This window comes from Sus scrofa, chromosome 14 (genome assembly GCF_054392235.1).
Source record: "Sus scrofa isolate SSC_HxYL_T2T_F1_AM1 chromosome 14, Sscrofa_HxYL_maternal_Yorkshire_Landrace_v2.0, whole genome shotgun sequence".
NCBI classification, from domain to species: Eukaryota; Metazoa; Chordata; class Mammalia; order Artiodactyla; family Suidae; genus Sus; species Sus scrofa.
The window spans coordinates 7,002,726-7,021,830 of NC_139396.1; the positions used below are offsets into that span (position 1 = coordinate 7,002,726).

The window sequence follows — 19,105 nt, forward strand, 5'->3', positions numbered from 1 at the left end:
AAAGAGATGGTGAGCACTACATTCAGGAAAGTTGTCCCCACCATGGACCCAAGCATGCCTTTTGAATATGAGCATTGACAGTAATTTTTATGTTCTGAAGGAGACACCAATGAAACTATGATCATGTACCTTGGCTCTTCACTGATTTTCCAGTGACCTGCACTACTTCCTGGGAAGTGCATGAGGGTTTTCCAATTGGAAATGTTTCTGTCTAGCTTTCCTACTCTTGAGAACTGCATGCTGGAATGGCACACATTTGAATGGCCCACAAACTTTATGCACCTGCCTCTGGAGGCCCTGCAATCACTCAAGTCTTCATGCAGCCCGACCCACAGTGCTGCCAATAAACTGTGGTGGAAACACTGCTCCGGACCTTAACTCCATGCTGGCATGAACCCACACAGAGGAGGGCCAAGATATCCTACAGAGTGAAAAAGAGTGCTGAGGGCTCACACCCAACACGTGAAAAGTCCCCATATGCCTTACCAGGGCCTTCACAGAATTAAGCAGAAAGGCCGCCATGACTGGCCCCACCCCCAGGCGGGCCACCCATTGGGAAACCACCCTCTGCCCTCATGTATGCACTACTGGCTTCCCAAGCAGACCCGCCTCAACAGATGCTAGGAGCGGTTGGTGGAGTGTAGTCCCTGCACCTGACAGCCCTAGCCACTAGTGGACATGTGCATGCTTGCTGGCGTGGGATGTGTGAATACCTAACCCAGGTATTCTTGCAAGAGAGGAATATAATGGAGAATTGGCATCTTCTGGGGAGTTTTTTGATATGTCTTCTCATTGCGATCTTTCTGACCTTCTCCTCTTCAACCTCTCTCTTGTGAGATGATCTCCCACATTCAAATTGCAAACTTGAAAACCTTCCATTTAGATATGATCCCCATGAAAGAGTTTGGAGAGCTCCAGCCTAAGCACGGTATCCTCAATTTGGGCCAAGGGCATTCATGCCCTTTGGGCTGCAGTTCCTTAGTTTTGCTTACTGTTTTTTCTAGAAATCTTAGGTCCTTTTACCTAGCAAGCCTTAGGGTTCCATTAAAAAGAATTTCTAGCAATGAATTGTAGACATGGAAAACACTCTGAGAGAAATTTCTCCTGTTTCCATGCCTAGAGCTTTTCCAAATGCATTTGTTCTACTCGAATGTTTTGCTCTCCGTGTAGTTAGTTAATGCATGGAAGTTTTTCAATAAAGGTTGATTCATAGGTGTTTCCTTTGTAAGGTTTTGGTTATCCTTGTGAAGTAAACTTGACAATCTTGGCCAATTATACCACAGCAGGTACTTTGGGAACAATTGTACTCTCCCTCCCTACTTCTTTGACTACATCACAGAATTTCCGTTGGCAATCAACCAACAAATAAATAGGAGCAGATTCAACTTACTGACCTGACATTGTCATACTTTGCAAAGAAATGTGAACCATCAGGACCGTTCTCCGGTTAGCTGCAACGTTGGAGCATTTCTTCATCAACAGGATACCTCTCATGAGCCCTTACATCTAACAACACCCAGAGCTCCCAAGGGCACAGACTTGAAACGTCCACAAGACACAAACCTGGAATCTCTCAGTGCCTTTAAATTTCCATCAGCAAGTGGGAGATTACCTGTCTTCTGATGCTTGTGATCCATTTCCAGAGATGTTTCTCCTCAGCTCTCAGTGCCTGCCCTGAAGCTCTCTGTAGGAATAATCAGAAATAAGGGTCCAAAAGACATTGAGACACCCACATCCATGGCTGGTTTTCCCTAATTACATTTCAGCTAATTTGATTATCTCTGCCTCTAGGATGTAGGGTTTGGAGGTAGTAAACAAAAATTGATTGCAGATTGGGAATGTCACTTTTCCACAATGTGATTTTCTATCAGGGCCCCTGAGAAGATGCATTCAAATACTATATCAGAGCTATGAGTGAGGATCTTATAAATAATCAGTTGAATGCCTGAACAAGGGGAGGAGACAACAAGGAGCCTGCCCTTCTTGAGAGCCTGGGTACAATGCTTGCCTCACCAATCCTCTTATATGAAGTTATTGGTTGAAAAACAATTAAAATTTTCATTATAAGAGCTCAAATACAGAGAAATATTTCCAAATTGTTTATTTTTTCAATCCCCCATCAAGAGGTACTTGATAGAAAGCTCACCATGATATTGCTTGAAATCCTCTCACCTCAGCTTCTCACTCTCTTTTGAGTCTATTTTTCTTTGCAAGGGGTAAGAAGCTTCTGAAGCATCTTCCCAAGTCTTTTTCTCAATGTGGGACACTCCTTATAAACCTCTCTTGCCTTCCCTGACACCCTAACATCAGTAGGAATTGTAGTGGTGCTACAGCAGAGAATGAATTTCACCTCCCAAGAGATTTGGTTGCAGTCCTATTAGGTTTCCACCCCTTATCTCCCTTGGCAAGTTTCCTAATTGTCCTCTCTTCTCACCACACAAAACATGAATACTCATTCATATCATTAGGAGAGTGTAAGGTGACATTAATTCTCAACATGAAAAAAAGAGTCAGAGAACTGTTTCTCATTTGTGTCTCTGTTTTGTTTTCTAAGGGATGCAGATGGGACCATAGGTAATGATGAGCCTAGATTCTAAAGTGGAAGGTTATGGGATGCAGACAGGAAATTCACAAGCTTATAAGCAGGGCTTGAAGGCCAGGTCTTAGATGGGATTGGCTTTGTCCAAAAGGAGAGTGGACATTGGTGCATAAAATACTGGCACTCTCTCAAGGTGCACATGCATTTCACGGGTAGTTGATATTTTAAATCCTAGAAATACAAGGAGTTTCCAATGTGGCTTAGCAGAAACGAACCTGGCAAGTATCCACGAGGATGTGGGTTTGATCCCTGGCCTCCATCAGTGAAAGAAGGATCTGGTGTTGCCTTGAGCTATGCTGTAGGTCACAGACACAGCTTGCATCCCATATTGCTGTGGGTGTGCATAGGCCTGCAGCCGTAGGTCCGATTTGACTCCTATTCTGGAACTCACATATGTTGCAGGTCTGGCCCTAAAAAGGAAAATAAATAAAAGACCAAAAAAAAACCAGATCTCTGGGATATTTAGTACATTAACTTGTCTTCTTGTCCCTCATTTCTGTCCTTAACCCCACGAAGCACAAACACTCAATCCTATATCCTGCCTCTTCCATTGACATTTCATCCTGCAGATTTGGGGTCCCTTTGCCATTTTATTTTGGGTTGGACCAAAATGCACACTTCAGTTTCTAGTCCAAGTTCTCATCCTCTCTAGAACTGCTCACTACTAAGCGCCTAATATGTTACCCTTTTTGGCTAGTCTTGCCAGATAAATGCTGATGCTGAGGGAAAGGTAAATTTCAGATAAATAGGGAAAGAACTTTCAGTAAAGATATGTCCAAAATGTTGCATAGGACAGAGTTAAGGCTAAAGGCAGGCACTGTGTATAGGAAATGAAAAATTTAAATGGAGCTGGATATTTACTTTTGATATTGCCTGGCTTTGAACACTCTGTTCTTTCAGTTCCTTGAATTTCAAGAGAATGTAGAAACTCCCATAATAAAGGTTAGTCCAGTAACAGAGGAGCCACAATGGCAGTATGAAGGTGACAAAAATAATATACTCAGATATACGGAGACAAGATTTAATTTTCTATTTTTCCTTTTTGCTTGTTTTCAAGATGAACTCTTACCTTATAATTGTTAAGTTTTCCATTGCAGTTGATTTACAATGCTTTGTCTATTTCAACTGTACAGCAAAAGGACCCTGTCATACAGACACACACACACACATATATACCCATATATTATACATATATAATCGCTTTCTCATATTATCCTCCAACATTTTACATCCCTGTGCACATTTTAATTTTCAGAGACAAAGAAATAATTTTTGAAAAGGCAAATGGATTGCATTCAATGTTCCTTGCCCAAAAGATCTCTGAAAAGATGTGAATGAAACAGGTATCTCTGATTACCAGTGGGAACGAGGACTGAGTGGACAGGGGAAAGAGGGGGGAGGAGGACTCAACTCTGCAAATTCTATCTGGCACAAGTGGATTGTGATCCCTTAGAAGGGAGGATTTGTTGAAAATATTACATTCAATCATTAAAAAGGTAAAACATACAATACTTACCAGCAATGTCATAATATGGGAAACACGTCAGACTGATCTCTGGTCTTGGACACGTGGGCTGTGCAGCGGCTTTTTGGATAGGCTGGGCCTTTCCAGCACAAAGGAACATGAGGAAGGTGGGTCCTGCTGAATGCTGGTTGGCACAAAAGACGGCTTCCTTAGGAAAGACGGACACACACCAATCACAAATGGTGGGTCTGCTGAGAGAAGCCAAACCATAAACATTGGGTTCCAGGTGGCCATGAAAACCCAAGTGGTTATCAGATGATAAATGGTTAATTTTGTTCAGAAAGTGTGGCCTCTGGGGAAGGGAGCCTGGAGGCAGGACGGAAGCAGAGGGGGTTGAAGGACAACAAACAAGTTGATGAATAACAAAGGGAAAGGGAACATCAAGACAAACCTTGGTGCTGTGACTCTGAAAACCAACACATACATTGCCTGACGAGGCACTCGACAATTGTCTGGCCCCTGCATAAGGTGGAAGAAACATCTGGTTCTTGCCTCCCTGCAGAGGCCAGCATGGAATGGCACCCCACCCCCACCCAGGCTCACCTGCCCTCGGCCCCTCCCCCACTGCAGAATGACTGGAGGCCTGCATTCTACTGTTGAGATTCAAACTTGGGCTCCTTTACTTGCGTCCTGAGCATCTGTTGGGGCAGGTCCCTCGCTGGGTCCTGCTCTTGACTGTCCACGTTGAGGCCACCAGCCCGTGGTGGTCCAGGCCCATGCCTGTGGCAATGGCTTCAGAAGGCGTTAAGCCTCTAGACAGGGGCTGTTTTCCAAGAGAAAGGGCCTCCCTCAAATCCCTGGGTTTCCGTTGGAACCCTTCACTGTGGACATGGAGTTGGACTGAAGGAGAGGAAGGCAAGAGCATTGCACCCCAGGGACATCTCAGCTGGGGAGCCTGTAGAAACCTGAGGCTGCCCTGGGGAGGACAGCTGCTTGGAGGTGGTTCAAGAGGCCTTGCTCTGGTTGGGAAGGCAGGATGGCAGCAGGCAGGTTGGTGGTTTCTAGAAGGGAGACAAGCCACTTGGAACGTGTATGTAGCCAGTGTCCTCTTGCTATTCAATTTTATAACAAAACTTACTAATTTCAGCCAATAGAGGTGAGTCGTTTGAAACAGGAAAAGATTAAATTTTAGAAAATTTGTAAGAAATGACATCTTGTGGAGTTCCCACGGGGGTGCAGCAGGTTAAGCATGTGGCATTTCCACAGTTCCAGCTTAGGTGGGATTCAGTCCCTAGCCTGTTTCTCTATGCTGCAGGTACAGCCACAAAAAAACCCCCAGAAATCCTGACATTTCACTGTACTCCTGCCTACAGAATCTAGGCAGAGAGGCTGTTTTCACAACTAGACAATTAATTGTTATCCCTAAGCCATTCATTCCTTAACAGTTCTAATCTTTTATATGTATTAATCTCTCTTTAAGAAACATAAGAATCTTGCCAATACCTACGGTTTTATCAATGAACCCATTTTATCAACTGTCAGTGCCATGGCTATACATGTAAGAAATCTAAAATATATATGTGTGTATTGCATATCCCGAGTTTGCTATTTTTCTGCCTTTTGCTTCTTAGGGCCACACCTGCAGCATAGGGGAGTTCCCAGGCTATGGGTCTAATCAGAGCTGCGCCTGCTGGTCACAGCCACAGCCACAGTCACAGCAATGAGGTATCCAAGCCATGTCTATGACCTATACCAGAGCTCACGGCAATGCCGGATCTCTGACCCATTTAGTGAGGCCAGGGATCAACCCTGCATCCTTGTGGATACCAGTCAGATTTGTTTCCACTGTGCCACAACAGGAACTCCTTGGGTTTGCTATTTTTCATATCACACTCTCCCTCCCTCAATCAGTCCAATGGTGCTCTGGGGTGATCAGTCTTGACACAGACACCTTTCCTGGGTTCCCCTCACAGAGCCCTGTTCTGGACCCCATACCCACTTCAGCCACCCCTCTCTCCACACTCCTTTCTGCAGTGAGCTGCTCTAGGCCCCACCGGACAGCTGCTAACATACTCTACATGGATGAAACATCGCAGTAGGTTATGTGACAGCAGGTTATCTGGTAGAGCTGCATGAACCAGAGGGACTCAACTCTTGGCCACGCTCAGGCTGCACACACCCCAAACACTTTGCTTCCTGATAGCAGTGACTTTCAAACAAGATTCTTACTCAAGTCCCAGAGAATAATGCAGACATGGGTGCTAGCTGCATGTACATTTCATAAGAAAGGACTTATGATCTTAGACTAAATCTAATCACACATTATAAAATTCATCAACCAATAAGTGAATCATCTGGGGGACATCTACAGTACACATACTTTCATCTCAGTCTTTCAGAGGTTTCTTTAAATAGTTTTGGAATTTATTTGACCGGGGAAGGGGTTGGTCAGGGGATTTAGAAAGACCCCATCACACATTCCCCATCGGACAACAATGTCCTGGAAGGCAGCAACAATGGCTTCCTGCCACCAGCACAAGAGCAACAAGACTAGGGTCAACTCTGCACCCCCTGAAAACATGCCCAGTAACTGGTAGAGAGTATTTATGCTCCAAAAATATGAGACTTCCTCCCCCAGTACGAGGATACTCCAAGAATCACTCACAGAGCCCCATCCTCTCAGTTTACAATGAAGAAACAATGGCTGGAAGAAGTGGAGTCATTGGACCAAGGTCACCCAGTAGCTTGGAGTCCAAGTAAATATATTTATTTAGCAAACAAGGGTCTGGAAACCAGTGCAGTAAAGTCCTCATCATCAGAGTGATTTTCTTATTCCTCAGCCAGCCAGCCATATATTTGTTCTATTAAACTTTCACCACACAGCCTTGGCTTTAATATTGTCACATGCATTCCTCTTCTCTCCTCAGAAGAGTGATGCTCTTTGAGGCACAAGATTCCCTCCAAATTCCATGTTAACAGTCCAGGAGAGCCTGGCTCTGCTGGGTGAGGAAGGACCACCACCTGACTGAGTGCTGCTGGTGGCAGCAAGCCAGCTGAGCAATGACTCAGGTCCTGAGTGGACTCACTGGGAAGGCTGGTCTTGGTAATCATCAGGGGCTGTCGCAGCAGTTGCATGTCTGTCATATCCACATTAGGTGTCCAGGGCTGATTGAGGGGCCAGAGTGTGGGAGGAGGCTGAGTGTTGGCTGTACTCTTAAGACCTAGGAGAGGTACAGGACAACACCCACACCCTCACTTCAACACTGGGAGAAAGCCTGAGACCAAAGTGAACCATGAAGGTCAAGGGTGGATGCTGCAGGAATAAGGGGATAAAGCTCTGTCTTCCTCATTGAGCACCCTTGCTGGGTAGATCTCTCCTCTGGGACTGTGACCCTCTCTCTGTAAACCAAACTGTCACCAGTCTGAGGTCTTATGTGAAGATGGATCTTCCACATATCAAATTAGGTTTTAGGCTTATCAAGCATCTTCTTGGCACATACTTAGTGGGATGACATTAGTGATGGGGGCCAAACCCCTGCTGTAAGCCATGGTGCTCCATGGCCTGCAGGGTCCTTCGGTGGGGGAGAACTGTGGTCCAGTGACTGCAGGGGCCTACTTGCCATGGGCAGAAACCCAGGATGTCAGTCATCACATATGTGTTTCATCAGAGGGGTCACGTGCTTCATGGTACGCAAACCAGGAAGGAGCATGTGCCAGGAGCTAGGATGCAAGGGCAAGGCTGTCTGAGAACCTCAGTTACTGACTGCAGCTGCATTTTCCACGGGCCACATGCTGTTGGAACTAGACTTTGGTGCAAGCAAGTTTAGAGGGGTTCTCCATGGTGGGAGCTGTGTTCTCTCCTGATGGCACTCTGCCCATGCCAGCCTTGTGGTGTGAAGACAGAATGAGGATTGGGTGGGCTGTTTCTCAGCTGTGAAACCTGCATAAAAGGAGCTGAAACTCAGACATTCAGGCTTATGGACTGTCAGTGAGACCATGCTCCTTGCCTCTGATCCTTTCCTGCTTCCTCATCCTATTTCTTCACCAGTGAGCCTGAAAAGTAGGCATGGATATAGGAATGGAGGATGGAGGCTCCATCCCAGCAGCACAGTGGTGCTGACCAGTGAGGCATGGAAGTCCTCATGTGATGCCGAGGCTCATCGTCCAGCATAGATGCAGGCAAAGCCCAGTGAAGATTTCAAAGTCAAGAGGAGAGTGTACTCAGAAGGCTGTGCCTGGACATCTCTGACTCTAGAATGAAGCTTGCTCAGAGGCAGAGGGGAAACCAGTCAGTTGGTTAGAGAAAAGCCTTTAGCTCTGCCACTTAAACTAACAGACTTACAAATTACCTGACAGGCTTTGGGACAACATGAGGAAGCCTCAGAAGACTAGGGTCAACTTCCTAGCAAGTTTTGTTCTAACAAGAGGGGGAGGAAGCCCTGTATTTTAGCAAATAGCTGGGAGAGGAGGAACAAGCCAAGTGAAAAGGCAGATGAGGCTGGCAGCCCCGGGCAATCTTCAAAAAATTACTGGGAGAAACCCAGGGGGAGCGAGGAAGCTGTTGATGGGAGGTTCTGTTCCTGGTGGGGGTGGGGGGTTGCTGTTCTGCTGCAGAACTTGGAAAGCTGAGTCAAGCCATGGTGCTTGATTTAGCTTGGCTTGGTCTTTCTCAGGTGGAGCATTTGACAGGCACCTGCAGAGCTCTCTCTGGACCCCAGAGAGCTCAGACTACAAATCATCATTAGCAAAAGGTTCACAGCTTAGGTTAAGAAATGAGAAGGGACTAGGTCCATCTTCAGCAGATGAAGAAACCAGGAGGCACTCTTTTCCACACAGAAGCCAAAGACAGCAGCCTTAAAATGTCTTGGGCCAGTTTGAAGAAGTATAGGGAAAAGAGCAATGGTTGTAAGGAAAGCAGGGCCCTTAATTTTGTTTGGAAGCTGCTTATTATAATTGCGGATTCCATCATCATCTGGGGTGTGGGAACCCTTGAGAATAGAAAAGGGGATTTCGGAAGTTTTAACGCACAGCCTATACATGGTGAAGAGATAGGAAATGCCATGAAACCTGAAGGTGCCACCAATGCAAGTTACACACTTGTTAGCTGACAGTGGGGCTTTGGATGCCATTTTTCAGGGCAAAAGGCAGTCTGTCTAAAGGGTAGAAGGTGTCCCTAGAACATAGAAACTCTGTGTCACAACCCATTGACCGGAGACAGCTTTTAATTGACCATGGATGTTTGAGGCTAGAGTCTGGTGAAATTATGCACTTTTAATGGCAACTTGGAGGAGCTGAACCAGGACATGCGCTGCTCTTTTCTCTCTTTGACTCCTTGTCCATCGTCCTCCTCTACACACTGCAAGCCATCTGCCATAGTCTGTAACTGGTGACAACTGTGCAGATTTAAACTGCAGGAGAGGCATCAGGCTCTGCAAACTCCGCTTTTCCAAAATCGCTGTTTGGACTGTAAGCTGACCAAATAGACACATTTAGGATTTGGGCTCCTGTTTCCCAGCCAGAAATGCAGGCCTGGGAAAAGATGCTTCTCTATCTTGACACAAAGCTTTGTCTTGACAATTCATTGGAGCGTTGAGAAAATGGAACACAGAAGTCTCAGAGTTGGTGCAGCCCAATTTGGAAGCACTGGGAGGCTCCACATCCATTCCGGGGAAAATGAATTATGCTGCAGGTTCCGAAGAAGATCCTGACATTATCAGGAGCCGCTCTCACTAGGGCCCTCTGGTCAGGACCAGCCAGAGGAAGAAAAAGGAGGAGAGAAGAGATGCTTTTCCGGTATCTTAGGTCTTGAGTTGATGATGGGAGGGAGCTGGGTGAGAAATTTTACAAAGTTATAACACATTGTTACGATCCCTCACCTCGTCAGCTCCTGTCTGCTTGACAAGGACAATATCCCTTCAGGAAAATATGAAGTAAAATGGAAAGTGGCCTCACGATGAAGTTACCTGAAGCAATGGCCTGATATGTTACAGAGTGTTGGGAGCAACATTAAAAAGGCATTTGTAACTGGCCACCTCCATGGCTCCAAGTGGAAGCTGATGCAGGCCTTCTCAGTCCCAGGGCTTTTGTGAGAGTTGGCCCCTCATGACCACTCTTGGCAAGCCAGGCCTGGGGCCCTGGGGACCCCACCAGGGAAAAATTCCTTTTAAAGAGTCACAGCCCCTCTAACATGGACATTCTAGCAAGAGTCATGTCTGGGCAGAGGGTCAGAGGCATTCGCACCTGTGAGAGGAGGAAGGAGGAGCCCAGCACCAAAGGGGGCTGGAAGTTGGCGACTGTCACCACAATAATCTAATTATTACTCTGCTCCTGTCCCCTCCTGAATAACTTTTTTATTGAAGTAGAGTGGATTTCCAATGTTGTGTGTCAGGTGTGCAGAAAAGTGATTCCATTATACCCCTGCACGTGTATATCTAGTCTTTTCCAGATTCGTTTCCATTACAGGTTCGTACAAGATGCTGATAGGTTGTCTATTTGATATTTAGTAGTGCTGATAACGTCCTCAATCTACCATAACTGGGCCCATCTGAATGACACCCAACACCGCTCCTTCCTGAAGGCTTTCCTCTCAAGCTGGATGCCTGTCAAGATTCCTGTGCTGTGTGACAGCCCTCTCACTGCTGGCCCTGCAGTCAGCCCCTTCTCCACTTCCTCTAGCTGTCCTCTCACCTCATCACCATCCACCCCGCCTTATTCCCACCTCATTACCGACCTCCCACTTCATCACAGCTGTCACCATCCCATCGCCACCCTCCTCCTTCACCCCCATCCTCCCACCTCACCGCAGATATCCTAACCACCCTCTCTCTCAGCTCAACTCCACCATCCTCCCACCTCATCTCCGTAACCCCACCTCATCGCTGTCCTCCCCACTTCATCACTGGCATCCTCCCACCTCACCACCACCCCCCCATCTCATCACCAACCTCCCACCTCATCACCATCCTCCCACCTCACCACCACCCTCACATCTCATCTCCATCTTCCCCACCGCCCCCTCACTCCCTCAGCACCACCACCTGCTCCCCACTGGCTCTTCTGGCGCCCTGGACTCCTCTGCCCCACCCCAGGCCTCCTTCTTCTCCTCAGCAGTTCAACTGTCACCTACAAAGCCCATTAACAATTCCCTGCTCATAAAAGTACAGTCTGGGAAATAAAGCAAAGTCTACCTTTTCTTTTCCTTTGTGCTTGGCCAGGTTTCAGTTGCTTGCAGGGCGCAGTGCAGAGACACCACGCCTGCACTGCAGACCCCAGTTAGGGAAGCAGCTGCGCCAGCCGTTAAAAAACGGTTCCTGAGGAAATAAGAGCAACACCGCGATTCAAGATGGCAGCGGACTGTGAACTAGGCTGTGCCTGGGATTGGGTGTGAGCCATGTGCCCCCGCCTCCCGCGGCCTGCCGAGGCCCCGCCCCCCGGGCACATTGCCAGCCGAGGCCCCGCCCCCCCGCGATCGGCCTGCAGAACCCGCGCCCCCCAGTCACATAGCCTGCCGAGGCCAAGCCCCCCGGCAGAGGGCCTGCAGAGGCCCCGCAAACCTGGCACATGGCCTGCCGAGGCCCCGCCTCCCCGCGCACGGCCTGCCGAGGCCACGCCCCCCCAGGAAAAAGCCGGCGGAGGACCCCCTGTCAGCGCGCGGCCTGCGAGGCCCCGCCCCCCCAGGAAAAGGCCTGCCGAGGCCCCGCCTCCCTGGCTCGCCCTGCAGAAGCCGCGACCCCCAGTCATATAGCCTACTGAGGCCCCGCTCCCCCCGCGCGCGGCCTGTCGAAGCACCACCTCCCCGCGCGCGGCCTGCCGAGGCTCCGCCCCCCCGGCACAGGGCCTGCAGAGGTTTCTCCTCTCTGGCACGCGGCCTGCCAAGGCCCTGCCTCCCTGGCACATGGCTTACCGAGCCCCGCCTCCCCGCTCGGAGCTTGCAGGCGCCGCGCCCACCTGGCACTTGGCCTGCCCTGGCACCACCGCCCCGCGCGCACGGCCTGCAGAAACCTTGCCCACCTGGCACTTGGCCTGCTGAGTCCCCGCCCCCCCGGCACACGGCCCGCCGAGACCCCGCCTCCCCGCGCTTGGCTTTCCCAGGCCCCGTCCCCCCAGCACAAGGCCTGTCTAGGCCCCGCCTCCCCCCGCGGCCCCCAGAAGCCGCGCCCCCCAGTCACATAGCCTGCCGAGGCCCGGCCCCCGGCGCAGGGCCTGCCGAAACCCCGCCTCCCCCAGGTCGACCTGAAGAAGCCGCGCCCCCCAGTCACACAGCCTGCCGAGGCCCCGCCCCCCTGACACCTGGACTGAAGAGGCCCTGCCTCCCCGCAAGACCTACTGAGGGGGGGGCCCCCTCGCACCCTACAGGGCCTGCTAAGGCCCCGTCTTCCTGCCGAGTCTGCCCCCCCACCCCGCCGCCACCCCACGCCGCCTGCAGTGGCTCTGCGCCCCACCGCCGAGCCCCAGCGCGCCTGCCTTGTCACCTCGCCAACACCACCACCCCCCCCCCGCCCCCCGCCACCCGCCCATGAACTGAGGAGACACTGTGAAGCTCCCAGGCCCGCCTGACTGCAGAGTGCGTGCTTGGAGCTCACAGCCCCGTCTTCGGGTGATGGAGAATGCTTTCCTTTCCTTCGCTGGGCCGGAGCCACGAGGGCAGGTGGCCCCTTGATGCGGCCCAGCTGGAAAGTGTCAGGAACACAACTTCCACCTGGTCTCTATGCCTACTGCTGGAAGCCACCGTGTCCAGCTCCCTTGGCCCATCCCCAGCTCTACCTGCAGTGGTTACCCTCTGCTCCCCGCTGCTGGCCAGGTCCCACCTAGGCCACCATCCCCGGGCCTCTGGCCGCTCACAGTCCCTCCCTGCACCTGCTCCCTCCAGGCCTCTTCCACGTTGTCCTAGGTCCCCCACAACCACACTGTTCCCACCCTTCCCTCACTGGTCCCCAGCTTCGGTCTCATCCACTCAGGTGTCCTTTCCTCCTTCTGGTCCCTCTCTGGAGCACACTGCCAGGTCCACCAGCAACACTCGGTCCCCATCTCTTGTTTGTTTTCTCTTTTCTCCACTAGAATGTAAGCCCCAAGCAGGGATTTTACTCTCCTTTCCTCTTTGCTGTGTTCCCAGTACCTCGAATAGTGTCTGGCGTGAGCTGAATGCTCCATAAACACTTGGTGAGTGAAAGGTGATGTGATGTGACAAGACAGTCCTGATTAGGAGAGGAGAGAAAGGTGACCAATGGTGAGCAGTCCTCAGGGAAGTGCTGACCGTTTCATGAGTGGGATGTTGGTGACAAGGTAACCAACTTGGGCAGAAGACTCAGAAAGGTAGAGAGGGTGCCCAGGAGCTGAACAGAAGGAATGATGTGTTTACATTCAGACTCTCCCTGAGGAGTAGATAGGAATGTTTTGATTGCTCACCAGAGTCAAAGGGCATCTAAAGAAATTGCTGACAATTTTGCTAAGTACAGTGCTTTTCGCTTGGTAGATGCACAAGGCAACTAACATATATAGCAGCTACTAGCTTAAAAGCAATACTACCAGAATTATATAAAACTATATTTGAAAGTTTCCTTTAATAACATCTTGGGTTTTTTTTAAAGTCTAATTTTGTTCTGCAAAAGGGATGAGGTGTTGGTTCCTAGTAAAATAAGTCTACTTCCTCAATGTCTTTATTCCCATATACTAGATCTTATAACTACACTGGAGCTAAAAATTGCAAAACATAATTTCCACATTTGGCCGATAAAATCTAATGTACATTTAGAGTGTTTTACTTTACAAAGCCAAAGGAAAAGAATGTAGGTTATGGGACCTGGATACTTGGATTTGAAGAGTGTATCCGACATCCTAGCCATTCTGAACCTTGGTTTCATCAACTGAAAAATGGGAATCCTGTTGTGTCTAGAACCAGTATAATTTTAGTGACTAACAGCGTGTGCTACGGGTAGTACATGCTCCAGAGTGCTGCTAACAACCTATACTTTCTCAGTTACTAAAATCCCAAACAAAACGGCCTACCTAATCTTGATGCTATTAAACAATTTTTAGGGGTTGTGATGCTATCACAACTCAAAAATTCTTTTAACTCTGAAAACCCAAATCATTCATAAAAACCATCCAAAAAGTTTTTATGCAAATGAGTCAGCTTTTTAAGTGGAGAAGATATAAAGCACATATTGCATTATCTCCTGAATACTTTCATAAAGAACAGGGCTCCTGGAGTTCCCAACGTGGCTCAGTGGAAATGAATCTGACTAGCATCGCTGAGGACACAAGTTGGGTTCCTGACCTCCCTCAGTGGGTTAAGGTTCCAGCATTGCTGTGAGCTGTGGTGTAGGCTGCAGATGTGGCTTGCATCCCTCATTGCTGTGGCTGAGGTGTAGGCTGGTGGCTACAGCTCTGATGCAACACCTAGCCTGGGAACCTCCATATGCCACGGATGCAGCCCTAAGGGGGGGGAAAAAAAAAACAGACAAAAACAGGGTTTCTGAAATGGAATGCAAGTACCTTGTTACACAATTCCATCCGAGTTTCTCAGAATTACATTATTAATTCTTTTTTTTCAAAAAGGACTTTAGAACCATAGGATTTACCTAAACAAATGACCTTGTTCTACAGATGAGGATGTGAAGAGCAACTCCTACCTGGTTGTACAGGCAAGACCTGGCACAGTCTCTAGACTGCTAATTCATTCCTCTGTCATCTGCATGATGGCTGGGGCAGCCAGTAACCCAGACAAAAAGAAAGCTCTTGAAGGGAGACAGGCCAATAATATCTTTCAGATGAGCCTTGCCCACCTCCAGTCTCCTGACGCAAGCATTTCCATATTGCAGATCTTCTCACACGTGGCTCACCCACCAGCTGTGGATAACTGCCCTGAACATGGGGCCCTGGCTCACCCTCCACATCTGCACAGCCTAAAAGGATAACAGGTCATACACCTGAAGAAAGCATCACTCCAACACACACTGTAGGTGCCTTGCGAGGAGGATAAAAGCCAGGGCTTGAGGAGCCAGGGAGTAGGGAGCTCATTCCCAGAGTGCTCAGAAGAAGGAAGTGCTCAAGGGACAGGAAGTGTACAGTATGTTCTGGCTGGCAGAGGTCTGCCCTGGCTTCCACATGGTTCACCACTGGATCTTCCATCTGGTGGGAAGATGTTATTGATTTTATATATATACACATACAGTTGGTTCTCATTAGTCACAGATTCCATATCAGAGAATTCAGCTATTCACTAAAAATGTATTTGTCACCCCAAGTCAGGGCTTGGGGTGCTTTTGCTCATATGTGGACACACACAGAGAAGAGAAAAATTCATCTACCTACAAATGCATTTCCAGCTAAGGCTGAACAAAGCGAAACTCTGCCTTCTTGTTTCCACTCATACTGTAAGCAAATGCCCCTTCTCTGGTCTATTTAGTGCCACATTTCCCCACAGTTTTGTAGTGTGTGTGTGATTTAACTCTTTCAAATGGTCCCCATGTTTGGTGCTGAAGTGTTGTCTAGGACTTTATGGGGGGGAAATACATTGGTTAGATACATTTTGTTTACATAGAGGATTACAGTGCAATTGGCTGTGAGTTCAGTGCCAATGAAACAACAGTGTATATTAAACAAGGTGTCTTTAAACAGAAACACACATAAAATAAGCTTTTGTATTTATCAAGAGACAAAAAAGTGTGACCAGAGGCTGGCAGGAACCTAACCCTGAATTTCCCATGGGCGCAGTGGTTCAGTGTTCACTGATTCCATGTTTGTGGTGACTACAGACCCCAACCACATGACAATGAGGACTGAATAGGTATGTATATACCCATGCACTCATACATAGGTATGCACTCATCCATGTCCGTATAATGATGCAAACATGCGTGGGGGCATATGGCATGTGGCTCCAGTCATGGTTTCATGAAGAAACTGTCATGGTTCTATAACCTATATTGTGAAAGCAGGAAATTTCAGGAGACGAAAGTGAAAAAAGAAATGCACCAAGACTGTGTGCATAAACCATTCATCAGTGGCCTGAATCCAGGATAAGACATGAATGAGATGGGCCATTCCACATGGCTTTGCAGGGAGATTTTATATCTTCCTGGTAACAACTCTGACTCCATCAGGCCTGTGAGAGTTCCAGCACACAAGCGATTTTAATGCACCTAGATGGTAATACTTTTCCCCAAATTTCAATATTCTAAATATTTTAAGAGTCACAAATTATTTGCTCCCAAACAGTTTATATGAACAAACTTTCAACAGTAATGATCTAAGCAAAATGTGCATCCCATGGGCATGACATAAAAAAAGAGGCTTTTCCAATTGTCAACCTTTTGAAGCAGCATTATCATCTTTGCAGTTCCCATAGCAACATGTTCCATTGCTTGGGTGACAGTGATCTTGTGCTAAACTAACTTGGAAAACAAACGGACATTTCCTCCTGAGTGTCCTCACATCTCACAGTTGCCTCCAAGCCATAGAGGGTTGATGTACCCAGTGCAGCTTCGTGAAGAGTTATGAGGACATTTCATAAACAAGTTTCCAGGATTTGGCCTGTTAAAGCAGTTTTCAACTTCAAGAGCTTTCCAACACGAACCACATCGCCCTTTGTGTTATGCCATGGAGATTGTCCCAGCTGCAGAACAGATGCCAAGGGAAGACATGCCATCTTGGGTGGATTTGCAGCAGTTCCACAAAGGACCTGAGGGAGAGGGTGGGATGGAAGATGCCCAGTCCTACTGTCACCAACTCAGGCAGCAGGAGCCATTCTGGGAAAAGTGGATGAGATGCAGCAACCATGAAAGGCCAGTTTCTCCTTCCACAAACCACGTGGGAGAGCCACAATGCAGGACGGTACTCCCATGTTGGTTTCATCCTATCCATATTTTCATGAGTATGGAATCTCATAAGGGAAGGTCTCATACATGCACAGGGGTGGAAGAGATAGTTATAGGAGTGGAGGGGCTATTTTAAAGTACATTTTAGCCCAGAAACCTAGAAAGGGCTCCATGCTTTCTCCCAATGCCTCTCACAACTGGTTTGTTTGAATGACACATGTAGTCAGGACATTTCTTGAGAAAAAGTGGAATGTAGAGAATGGAATGTCAGTCAGTGGATTTGCAGGCACAGACACACTGTCCTAGTGCATATTTTTCTCCTGAAATAATCAAATATAATTTAGGCACTTTATAATTAACCCAAAGGGGGCTTTTAACAAAGAGCACAGAGCTCTAAGTTGAAAACGTACACTTGCAGAGTGTGTCCAAAGCCAACTTTGTTTTTCAAAAGGAAAATGTGTCCTCTCACTGCTTGAGTTCAACCAGAAGGATGTGAATCAGGCTTAGAGAAGGAGGACTGGCCTCTCAGGTCCCTGAGATAGTGTAAGGCTGAGTCCTATGGGAGAAGACAGGGTCTCATCTCTCAAATTGTAATGGTTAGAGAAGCCAACTGGTGGACTTTTAAATAATTATAAAGGAAAGAGAAATAATTTGAGAATAAGGCAAGAAACTATAATGAAATCCTAAAACCTGATAGAGACCATACACTCCATGTGAAGGCTAGAATGAGCAGTTCCAAATCACAGAGGGCTAAAGAAGGCGGGGAGCCTTCTCACACCTGCTAGAACTTGTCACACTTCAGGCTATGTTTTCTCTGCAGAGGAGAAGTAGCAATACTACAGGACCGAGGAAGGTGGAAGGCACCTCCCCTTCCTAGTACCGAGTACTGTGACTTCCTCCTTGATTTCTGTTTCCAGTGGCTCAGCCAGTCCTAAAAGGCTCCTGCATACTGAGTGCCCAAGACATTGCAAATAAAATCAGAGGCCATGGTGGTGCATCACTGGGCCTCAGGGTCCAGTGTGCTAGCTTTTGCTTCCCTAAAAGCCAAGATCATTGCTATGAGCCTAGGTCATTGCCACAAGCATACTTCAAAGCTTCTTCAGCATTCTTGCCTCTTCAATACCTCACTCAGTCTGTCTATTCAGACACTATTCAGCGACGCAAGATCTGAGCCATATCTTTGACATACACCACAGCTCTCGGCAACACTGGATCCCCCACCCAGTGAGCAAGGCCAGGGATAGAACCCAAATCCTCATGGATACTAGCTGGATTTGGTTCTGCTGTGCCACAATGGGAACTCCCTGAAACCCACGTTTATATCCTGTTAGATTCTCATTCTTACTCTTTTTCCCTTGGTATGCATTCATGTTCGTATTCTCCCTCTCTCTCTCAAAAAAAAAAAAAAAAAAAAGGAAAAAAGAAAGAAAAAAAGGGGTTCCCATCATTGCTCAGTGTCCTCTGACCAACATCCATGAGGACACAGGTTTGAGCCTTGAGCTTGTCCAGTGGATTAAGGATCCAGCGTTGCCATGAGCTGTGTTGTAGGTCTCAGATGTGGCTTTGATCCTGCATTGCTGTGGCTGTGGTGTGAGCTGGCAGGTATAGTTCCAATTTGACGCCTAGCCTGAGAACCTCCATATGCTGCGAGTATGGCCCTGGAAAAAAGAAAAACCAACAAACAAATGTATATACATACTTTATGTTTAAAATATATATATTTTAGGGCCTCTAGGAAGTTCCCAGGCTAGGGGTTGAATCGGAGCTGCAGCTGCCAGCCTATGCCACAGCCACAGCAACAGCAATGCTGGATCCCAGCCACAATGGCAACCCATGCGGCAGCTTGCAGTGATGCTACATTCTGATCCTTAATCCACTGAGCAAGGCCAGGGATAGATCCCACATCTTCATGGACCCTGTCGGGTTCTTAACCCACTAAGCCAATTTAAAGTATGGAATTCCTGAAGTCCATACTTTAAAATCCATACTTTTTATTCAAACTTCCTTAGTTTTCACCTCATGTGTTTTTTCTGTTCTAGTATTCCATCTATGATACCAAGTTACATTTAGTTGTCATGCCTCCTTAGGCCCCTCTTGGGCTGTGACAATTTCTCAGACACCTTGTTTTTGATGACCTTGACAGTTTTGAGGATGCTGGTCACTTAGTTTGTAGAATGTCCCCCGCTTGGAATATGCCTGATGTTTCTTCATGATTAGATGCAG

General features: G+C 47.9%; 1 long non-coding RNA gene across 4 annotated transcripts in view; it reads right to left on the reverse strand.

Moving 5' to 3' along the window:
• LOC146396271 (uncharacterized) overlaps window positions 1–12,083 on the reverse strand; it is a 145,711-nt gene extending 133,628 nt beyond the window's left edge. Inside the window, exons 1-3 of one of the 4 annotated variants that reach the window (XR_014827767.1) lie at window positions 11,968–12,083; window positions 11,252–11,374; window positions 7,677–9,891 (exon numbers count right to left, since the gene is read on the reverse strand). This is a non-coding gene — a long non-coding RNA (uncharacterized LOC146396271). Of the gene's footprint in view, window positions 1–6,809; window positions 9,892–11,251; window positions 11,375–11,617; window positions 11,740–11,967 lie in introns of those variants that run through there. The other 3 variants (XR_014827768.1, XR_014827765.1, XR_014827766.1) reach the window with 3 other exon arrangements.
• Window positions 12,084–19,105: the final 7,022 nt, after the last annotated feature.